This window comes from Myotis yumanensis, unplaced genomic scaffold (genome assembly GCF_028538775.1).
Source record: "Myotis yumanensis isolate MYYU_CA2020_CCGP unplaced genomic scaffold, mMyoYum1.0.hap1 SCAF_13, whole genome shotgun sequence".
In the NCBI taxonomy this organism is placed as follows: domain Eukaryota; kingdom Metazoa; phylum Chordata; class Mammalia; order Chiroptera; family Vespertilionidae; genus Myotis; species Myotis yumanensis.
Window position 1 is genome coordinate 29,720,913 of NW_027223764.1, and position 10,749 is coordinate 29,731,661.

Sequence of the window (10,749 nt, forward strand, 5' to 3'; positions counted from 1 at the left end):
ATTGTAGGATCAGCACCTTGCCAGCTTGGCATGTAATAATTATTTGTCTCCCTCTCAGTTTCAGATAACAAGTTCCCATTATTCTGCCCTCTCAACAGTTCATAGATAATGTAATTATGTGATTGAATTTCTTTCATATCATGCAAGGAAATGAATGTGTACAAATGTCATTTTGTATTGATTTATGCACCATTTGCCATGGAGTTGACTCAAATTAAATTACTGCTGTTTCACTTCATTTAAGAGGTTCATAACTCTAGTATCTTGAAGAATTGATGGTCCTTTTGGGAATAGACTCTAATGTATATTTTTGAAATTCATTACTGTAAAATTTATAAACCAAATCATAATTAACACAGTTTCTTTCAAAATGATATCTTTTTCATGGAAAGAAGTCTTTCTTTTTTTCTTCCTAGCTTGAAAATGAAGAATCTGTTTTTATATCACTGTGTTGATTCAATATAAAGTCTGGTGGATATAAGAGCATATTAGCATTTTCTAAGTGGGAAGTTCTCATAGTGCTTTTCTCACAACTATAATTTCTTTTTGGTAAAACTTCTTTTACTTGAGGACCTCATTGTTTGACTTGTTCTCTGAGGGGAAATTATCAAGGTTGAACTCTATCTCAAAGCATCCTCTCAAAATCAAGTTATTCACTGAAGAAAGTCTCTGATTTTGCCACGCCCCTGATTTCCCATCCAGCAGAGATAAGCCTTTTCTTTATTTGTTCTTCTTGACATTCTTACATTAAAAACAGACTTTTATTCAAAGGCTTAATACACACTTGTAATACCACTCAGAGTGGCTCAGTTGCTTTATTTGACATTAAAAGGCAATCTAATACAGAGGGTTGCCAGGTTTAAGGGGTGAGAGGGGATGCAGGCTGCCCCGTTAAATTTGAATTATTCCAAATTGGCTACGCATATGTTTATTAAGATAAAATAAAAACATTGCCTGAGCCACACTAATGCTAAAGATGTTGTTAATATGAAATAAATTATGTCTCCAAATTGCATTTTAAAAATTATATTTCTTGAATGATTTGTTTCTCCATAACAATTTCTTGTTTTGCAAAACTTGCTGATAAAATTCCATGTAGTTATATTATACATGCCATTTACATCATAACATAGCTTCTAAAGTGGTCACAATGAAGTTATTTCATTCTTTTGTCCACTGATTATTTTTAAATGAGAAAACATACTCATCATTAGATTATGAGCCAGTATACTGATCATGTACTGCCATAAAGTTAACAACTCTGAGAATTGCTCTATAAATTTTATTTGTTGAAGCACATAATACCATCTTCTGTGACATAATAATTATCCACTTAAAATTGGAATTTCTTTTTCTGTTAATCAGCGATGCTGTCCCTTTTAAAATAAAGCTTTGACACTTGAAGGTATGCAAGTTTATCAGTTCTTTAACATTCAGCAAAATTCTTGAAGCAATGAAATACTTTAATAGCACTCATGCCACTTCTCTCAAGTTGCATAATTCTACTAAAGAGATTTTGGAAACTATTAACAAGAAATAAGTAGGCCCCACTTAGTAGATTATTAAAAAGTTACAAGAATTTTTGAATCTTCAGAAGTGAAGTATAATTTTAGTGCTTCAAGTAAACTTAAATATCTCAATTGCATTTGTTAAAGAGAATGAAAGGGTTTTCAAATGTAAGAGAATGAAAAATACTGATAGAAATTATGAAAATACTTTAATTGCTTGGTGCAAAGCATATAATTACTGAAAGAAGAGAACAATTTCATGATAATGACTTCAATGCCAATAGGAAGGACATCAGATACTCTTTGAACAACATTTTGCAAAATATGAACAGGGCAGTCAACACCTTCCATAGAATCAATCATGCTTTGCTTCAACTTTGTATAAACATGTCTGCACCTTCACACCAAACACTCACCAAAATGTATGTTATTTTTCACCAAAAACAATAAAAAAATTGACATAGGAAATGCCCCAGAACAGATTAACAGCTGCTTTACATTTTCATCTGCTGTCACAAGGTTAGAATTTTATAAAATACAGGTATCTTCTTTTGGGAAGATGGGCATATAAGCATGGGCACAGGTGATTTAGAAAGTGGTCAATCTCTGAGCAATTTAAAATTTTCTAATCTTGGACAGGAATTACAAAAAAAATATTACCACTAGAAGGAACCATAGAAGTAAAAAACGCAGATGGGTGAAAGCATTTACCCAGGATCACACAGTACTTGGTAGTGTTGGGGCTGGTTAGGGTTCCTGGTGTCCTGGCTATCTTCTCTTCTGCATGTTCTAATTTAGTGAAATAGTTAATTCTATGGGTGTGGTTGTTAGACATGGTTCACAGTCTTTCAACTGCTTACAACAGTTGGGTTAATATGGCAAGTTATTCAACCTCCCCGAGCCTTAATTTTTCATCAGTAAAATAGAGATTATGATGATGCCTGCCTCATAGGTTTGATGTATTAACTGAGATCAACCACATACTATCCTCGATGTAGTGACTGGCATATAATGGATATTAAATAAATGTTAGCTTTTACTATTCTGTTATATCACACTATTATATAAGAAGTGAATGGCAATGGTATTAATGATGCTATAGTAGTTGAGTCTATGCTTGTAATCATCTTTCCATTATGGTAATGGAGTCTCGTACACACATTTACTTGAAAACAGTTGGATCGGTGGAATATTATTTTTCCCTGCATTAATCATATGGACCAACCATTGCTATAACCTCCACATTTCAGTCACTGGCCACAATGTAATTTTATTCCTAGAATGCTTGTTGGTAGAGGGCTCACCTTCATGCAGTCACTCAGGAATGGGTGCTCCTTCTGTCTAGTGGCTCCACAATCCCTATTGTCTGGAATTCTCCACTGAGTTCTCTGAATTTGATGCGCAAAGGGGAGGGGAAGACATCACAGATGATCTTGCAGGTTTTGAAAGGCCAGGCCTGGGAGTGGTGGTCACTTCTGGCAATGTTCCCATGCAGTGAAGGCTGTCAACTGGAGTCAAGCTGTGAGCCCAGGAGAGTAAAGAAATGGAGTTCAGAGAGCAGGGCCAGAATACAGACTGCCACATGCTGAAGCGTATGAGAGAAATATGAGGATCTGAATGACATTATTACTGATCATGTATATGAACCTCATAATCTACCAGTTAATTTGCTGTGTGTTGTCAACCCATAAAACAGACAAAGGAACTGAGGAAATAGATTACTTGCTTAAAGTTACTTGTTTGACAAGGGCATCACTCAAAATTTTTTTTCCCAGGCACTATGAACCTAAATCCATGGTTCTTGCTTTTTATATTGTAAGTACTTTGCCTAGAATCCTGTTTCACCAGAAAGGTGCTTAAATCAATGAGGTTAACTAACTGTTCAGTCACTGAAAAATCTTATGTTTTCAATATTTTCAAAGTTAAACTTTTATTCTACGTAATTGTTTTTTGGAGGCAACAAGAAAGATTTAATCAATCCAGTATTTTGCAGGTTATTCTTGCTTAGGAAAATGCAACATTTTTTTCAATCACATTAGTTATGTATATGTTTAGAATGTCTCAAAATTTCTTTTAAATTCTGTGCTTAAATAGTATCTTTCTTTAAAAAATATATTTTATTAATTTCAGAGAGGAAAGGAGAGGGAGCGAGAGAGAAAAAAATCAGTGATGAGAAAGAATCATTAATCGGCTGTCTCTTGCACCACCCACACTGGGGATCAAGCCTGCAACCCAGGCATATGCCCTGACCTGGAATCCAACCGTGTTCATAGGTCAACACTCAACCACTGAACCATGCTGGCCGGGCAATAGTATCTTGAGGAATTTTCTTAAAGCAATAATATTATGCCCTGGACTCTACAAATTAAAAAATTATAGGCAAATGCTTTGTACATTTAAATTTTTTCAAGTTATTAAGTAAAAATTATATTAAATATAATACTCATATTTGATATATAAGCAATAATTTTCTAGTTGGTAATACTGGGTATGCTTAAATGGAGTATCTCAGTTATACTTTAAATTAATAAACCTGGAAATTGCTGAGCAAAAGCCTGTAGAAATTATTTTACCCTTTAATTTGTCTTTTGTTAACATTGGATAATCCTAGGATATTTGCTTTTAGCTAATGTATATTTACTGGGTTCTTATGAAAGGCATCCAGGAAAAGGCCAATAACTCAAACTGGTAGTGAGACCAATTACACATTATAATTAACATTTATTTCCAAAGCCAGTTAAACTTTCATATTAAAATCTTACAATAAATATTCAGCTTGTATTAATTTTCTTTTTCATTTATCCAGGTAGGCTAATCTAGCTGACCTTTCATGAATGTTGTTATTCTGATTTTCTGACCTCCAATTAGGGGATAAGCTTTGGAAATATATTTCTTAAAAGTTCTTTAAGATTTTTTCCAAGTGATTTCTGTGCTTTTATTCATCCCTGGTAGAGCTGGAAAGAAGAGGTAGCCACAGCAATTAGGGATGTGAAGATATTATATGTTTTCTGCGTCTTTAAGAACTTACATATTTAGGTCACCAAAGGTAAAACAGCTGTTTACTATTTTGAGCACATTTTTATATGTTAAATTGACTTTTTATAAAGAAAGCTGGAGGCTTAAAGAGGAAGACCTTAGTTAATTACCATCTTAAATTCTGCAAAGTAATGTAAGATGATGGCCAGATTGTCTTTTGTATAGGATGGTCATTAGCAGCTGACAGTCTCCTAAATTTTACATGTTCCAAGTTCATGAGGAGACAAAAGGGTTCCAGATAAAATATAGGACACACAGTTACTTTTGAATTTCAGATAAATAATAAATACTTGTCAATACATTTTAATTGAATTTATTGGAGTGACATTGGTTAATAAAATTATGTAGGTTTCAGGTACAGAATTCTACTAAAAAATGATTCACTATTCATCTAAAATTGAAAATGTGACTGGAAAACCTGTATTTTTATTTGTTACTAGAGGCCTGGTGCACGAAATTCATGCATGGGGGGGGTGTGTCCCTCAACCCAGCCTGCACCCTCTCCAAACTGGGACCCCTTGAGGGATGTCGGACTGCCCGTTTAGGCCCAATCCCAGTGGGCCTAAATGGGCAGTCGGACATCCCTCTCACAATCCAGGACTGCTGGCTCCCAACCACTCGCCTGCCTGCCTACTTGATTGCCCCCTAACCACTCCCCTGCCAGCCTCATTGCCCCTAACTGCCTTCCCCTACTGGCCCTGTCACCCCTAACTGCCCTCCCCTGCCAGCCTGATCACCCCCAACTGCCCTCCCTTGCCAACCTGGTCACCCCCAACTGCCCTCCCTTGCCAGCCTGATCACCCCCAACTGCCCTCCCTAGACAGTCTGGTCCCCCCCCAACTGCCCTCCTTTGCCAGCCTGGTCCCCCCCCCAACTGCCCTCCCCTGCCAGCCTGGTCCCCCCCAACTGCCCTCTCCTGCTGGCCATCTTGTGTCCACATGGGGGTGGCCATCTTGTGTGTTGGAGTGATGGTCAATTTGCATATTACCACTTTATTATATAGGATATCTGGCAATCCTAAAATATATTGATCTCTCATCTTAGTCCCAGCTTTCAAATTTGTGAGTCAGGGAGTGAATAACACAATTTAGGTCATGAGACCTGTTTAGGTTTCAAAGTCAAAGTTGTCTGCACAAGGAGTTGTATTTTTTTAGAACAATAGCTGAACTGAGTGAGGGGTGGGAGGGAATGGATGAGAAGCTAAAAAAAATAAAGTTAAGTACACAGAAGATAGCAAAATAGTCATGATGATGTTGTGAGCTTCGCTTTCTAGCTTGTTGCTAAGGCTCAGTCCCATTTGTCTTCTTGAGTTTTCTAAGATATATTAGCATTCTTAAATTATTTACTTAAGCTGGTTTAAGAGGGATATGCACCAAAAAAATCTTAACATATTTAAAATTATTTTTAAAAATATGTTTTTATTGATTTTTAGAGAGAGAGGAAGGGAAAGGAGAGAGAGATAGAGACATCAGTGATGAGAATCATTGATCCGCTGCCTCCTGCATGCCTCCTTCTGGGGATCTAGCCCAAAACCAGGGCAAGTGCCCTGACTGGAATCTAACTGTGACTTCCTGATTCATGGGTCAACACTCAACCACTGAGCAACCCCAGCCAGGCTTAACTGTATTATTTTCAAATACTATAGAAAAACTGATGACATATTTTAAAATAATATGACCTCAGAACTTCCAGTGCTCCCAGTAGACCCCATCTCTTTCCAGTCTAAGATCTGAGGTTGGTCAGTATATCCTGTGAGAAGAAAAGAACCTTGGCTGTTTGCAAACCTGGCAAAAACATCCTGCAGCAGGAGAGATGATTGAGTGCTGCTCTTCTCTTACTCTTTGGTACATTATATGGCTTCCTCTTCAGCCAGTTCAAGGGCATGTTTCACTTTTCTGGCTAAAATTGGTACCATTCAAAGGAAATACATTCTGGCAGAACAAATATGTTCTATACGGAATGTTTGGAAACCACTATCTTATATAATATATTGCTCTGCATGTTTTATAGATGTAAGTCAAGAAGAAGCTAGGCCCTGACTGTGACATGCAGAAATTGCCATATGGAGTACATTTATTTTTTAAAGATTTGCCTTTTATACAGCTCATGAAATTTAAAATCTTGGTCCCTGCCACAGGGTAGATCATTTCCCCAGAATATCAGAAAGAGTAAGTGCATTTTTCTGAGCTCTGACATGAGCTGTAATTCACAAACTTAGAGATGAGAGAGTTGTTTTTGTTCCCACTTTACATCTAATACTCAAGTTATGTGAAGTTAAATGCTTCAAAATCGCATATATAATATGCTTGTTAGGCATGATGTCTGGTTCAAGTGTTGCTTATATGAGTGAAATAAAGAAAACTCTCCATATTCTGTGTTAGTCTCAACCCTGTTGATAATCACAGGTAAGAAGGAACAATTAGAAGCACAGACATACTGTATGAGTTTTAAAGTTGGTGCTATTAAAAAGTCAGTTTAGAATCAAAGACTCTGATTCCTATAATATCATTGAATCTAGTAGTTGGCTTTACCTAGAACTAAATGCATTGATTTATTAGAGTTGGTTTTAATCTGCTCTTTAAAAGAAGTGGGGACGTTAAATTTGTTCACTTTGATGATTCACTGTATAGTGTATAGATTTCTACAGTCTAAAGCTGAGAGCTCTTAAAGAGTACCTTCTTAAAGTTGTGTTCCACAGAAGCCAAAATTCCAAATTACAAGCCTGAAAATTTCAAATTGAAATTCTGACGTCCACAATAATTTAGATTATGTTCAGCATATTATATTTCTTTCTAAATTGAAGATAATATATCCAAGGCAGCTTAATGAACCTACATTGGCTAACTTTAAATAATCAGCAGCCATGATAACCACTACACAAATTGGCTGACGATATCTTGTACAGTTTCTCTAAACAAAAGTACAACTCAATTAATGATTTTGATCTTCCAAATATGCATATAGAAATAAAAGAAAATTATTCAATTTAAATTCAGGTATCAACAAATATATTTTTTTCTCAAAACAAGTTTTCTTTTTGTTTTTCAATGCGCAGTTGCTATTGTATTAACATCAGTTCAGATTTATTCATCATTCATTCATTCAACAAATATTTATTGACTGATGCTCTGTGCCAGGTTGCAAATGAATATATGAAGGATAGAAAAAAATGACAATCAAGAAGCATTTCCTATAGTATCTGAAGATGGTGGTGGTATCGGCATTTAAGAATGGACAATGTATATTAACTATTGATCTTTAAAAAATAGAGAATCTAAACTAGTTTAAATTGCCAGGATAATGTAATAAGAAACCTAGATGAACAGCTGGGAAATTTTTCCTAAAGGTCATAACCAGAGTTTCATGTCCATAGGATTGGCAATGTTGGGAGGAATTTGAGATAAAATAGAAAAAAATGACTGGGAGCCTTGGGTTTTGTTGGGCTAAGACCAGTGCAAACCCATAAGGTTACAAGGCTTTATAACACTTTGACATTTTTAACCCTTTTCTCCCCTAAGCCATTAATAAAAAAACTATATATACTTAAAACCCCCAAGTTGTTATCATTGTAGTTTTATATAGTTGATATTTATTTTGACTATTTTGATATTTATAGCTCAACATAACCTATGCTGTTACTCTTCATTCCTTCACATTTCTTTGAAGAGTACTATTTGGTAATTCACTTAATTTCTCTTAACATGGCTCTCCAGATATCAACTCTCTCAAGTTGGATGTAAAATTTTCATAATAACATTATTTATCAAAAGGGAGTTGTATGGCAAAGCCTAAAAAGTTATGTAACTCGTATTCAAGTATTTATGTGCAATTTATATTGTAAGAAATTTATACTATGGGCAATTAATCTTATATGAAAAGGCCAAGAATAAATTTTAAGCTTTGTAAAGGTCTGATGAACAAGAACCCTCATTCACTTGATAACTAATATTGATTGCCTGTGTGAAGATTAATTTTTCTGGTGCTCTGTAGCTGAAAATACTTTAGTCATTGAAGAAAATATGTTTTTGGTAAAACTGTTTCTATAAATGATCTGTAGAGATGATGATTCCAACAGTTACGGCTGATGATTTTTTAATCTAGTGCCTGATGGAGGGTGATGTGCAGAGTCAGAGCCAGCTACAGGCACGGGTGAAAGAGATATGAAAAGACACCGAGACACCAGAGCAAAGGCTGTTAGATTTCTGCAACGTAGAAGCTACTATGAGCACACAGACACACACACACATTCACACACACACACATGAAAACACACACACATACATACACACAGAGAGAAATAATTTTTTTCTCCTTTCATTAAAATTTTAAGGCCTTGGTGCATAGCAGGGATGGAGTGATCATGTGGGGAAATTAGTGCCTTTCGTAATTAAATAGCCTTTTTAAAAGTTACACCAAATGATTTATGCTCAGTACAAAACCTCCTAACAGTCTATATAGTTTGAAGAAGGAGCATACACACCTTTTGAAATTACCCTGAGGTGACTTTCATTAAAAAAATTGTTATATTGTTATATGTATCTCTTTACATAACATATTTAATCTCAGTTGTTTTATTTTGATATATTTCCTATCCCCTCCTTCAGTTAACAATTTAAAATGTATTCTTTAATACTTTTACACACACAAAATTGTTTTGTTGTAATTACTGTTGTTTTACAAAAATAAGATCATAAAGATTTTTTTTTTTTTACTTTTTGCTGTGATCATTTAATGATTTTTATTGTTTTTAAAACCTTCAAGTTACCTAATCCTACTACAGCTCTACTCAGTCTTTTAAAGTATATGTAAGATTAGGCTAATTAGTTTTTGTTTTCAACTGTAGTTATAAGCATTGCATTTTTTATTTCAATGTCTTTATCTTTTATTTCTGCATATACTATTTGGTTCTTTAAACAAATCTACTTGTTATTCTTTGCCTAAAGTATTTTTTGGTTTTCTGAGTTTTTTTTTTAAAGCGTATACCTAATAATTATACATGCACTTATTTAATAGTCCAATGCAGATTGTTCTGTTATTGCTCTCTCTCTCTCTCTTTTTCTTTTGTGGCTATCTTAATCTTTAAGTTTGTGGCATGTTCTGACTTCTACTCATGGTGTATTGTTTTCTTATATGTTTTAAGATTTTGTTCTTAGAGTTCATTTTTAAACACACATTAATTTTTATTTGCTCATAGAATCTAATATGCACATTGAAGTGTCATTTCAAAACAATTTTGAATTTGATTTTGTCAGAGGGCATCAATTATTTGGGATACATTTTTAAAATACCGCTTTTTAAGTTGGGTTGTTTTGTTTTTGTTTGTTTATTTTTTATATTAAATGGGTAGAGCTAAATTGGACTCTGAACTCTGTGAGGTATGGTTTTAATTCTCCCTGGGTAATTTTTTCTACTCAGATGAAAGACAAACATTAGATTTATTATATACTCTCTGGGTCAGCTTGTCAAGTTATTGTTTCCTGCTGTAACTAGAAGTTTATTCCTTCAAGTGGCCTTGACGTTTTTCCCCATGGGGATTTAAGTTATTACTCTATGTATCCTATGGATCTGAGGCCTGATATCATATTTCTTGGGAAGGTGGGTATTAAAATCTAATCCCCTAACCATAGCCAAATCCAGAACTCTCTAGTGGCTTTAGAAATATCAGCTCAATCTAGCTTTCATTATATTTTACTTCTGGTACTTGAAAAATCTTTGTTTCCCACACTTTCAGCTATAATATTTAAATATCAGGATAATACATTATTTTTTATTCATCATCTAAATCTCTAGGAATTTTTAGAGAGATGTTTTCAATGCCAGCCTAGTTCATTAAATTACTGAGGTTGGAGCTTAATACCCTCTTTCAAATGGCTTGGTCAGCAAACATTTCTTGATATGTATATATAATGCATTGATTTATTCACTCATTTACTTAGTGATGGGTATTTGATATGTTATTTTTAATTTGCTTTTTTTGCTACTGTAATATAGTAACAAATATTTTTATGCATATTCTTAATCATTAGTGTGTTTAAATATGAGATGTCTTAAAAACAAAATGTCTATTTTAAAGATGATGCCATTTTAAATATTCATAGATATTACTAGTCTTTCTAAGAACATTATAACAATTTATTATTGGTTGAAGGATGTAGCTATTTAATGTCTCAGTATAAAACTACAATCTTTTTCTTAGAGTTCTAAT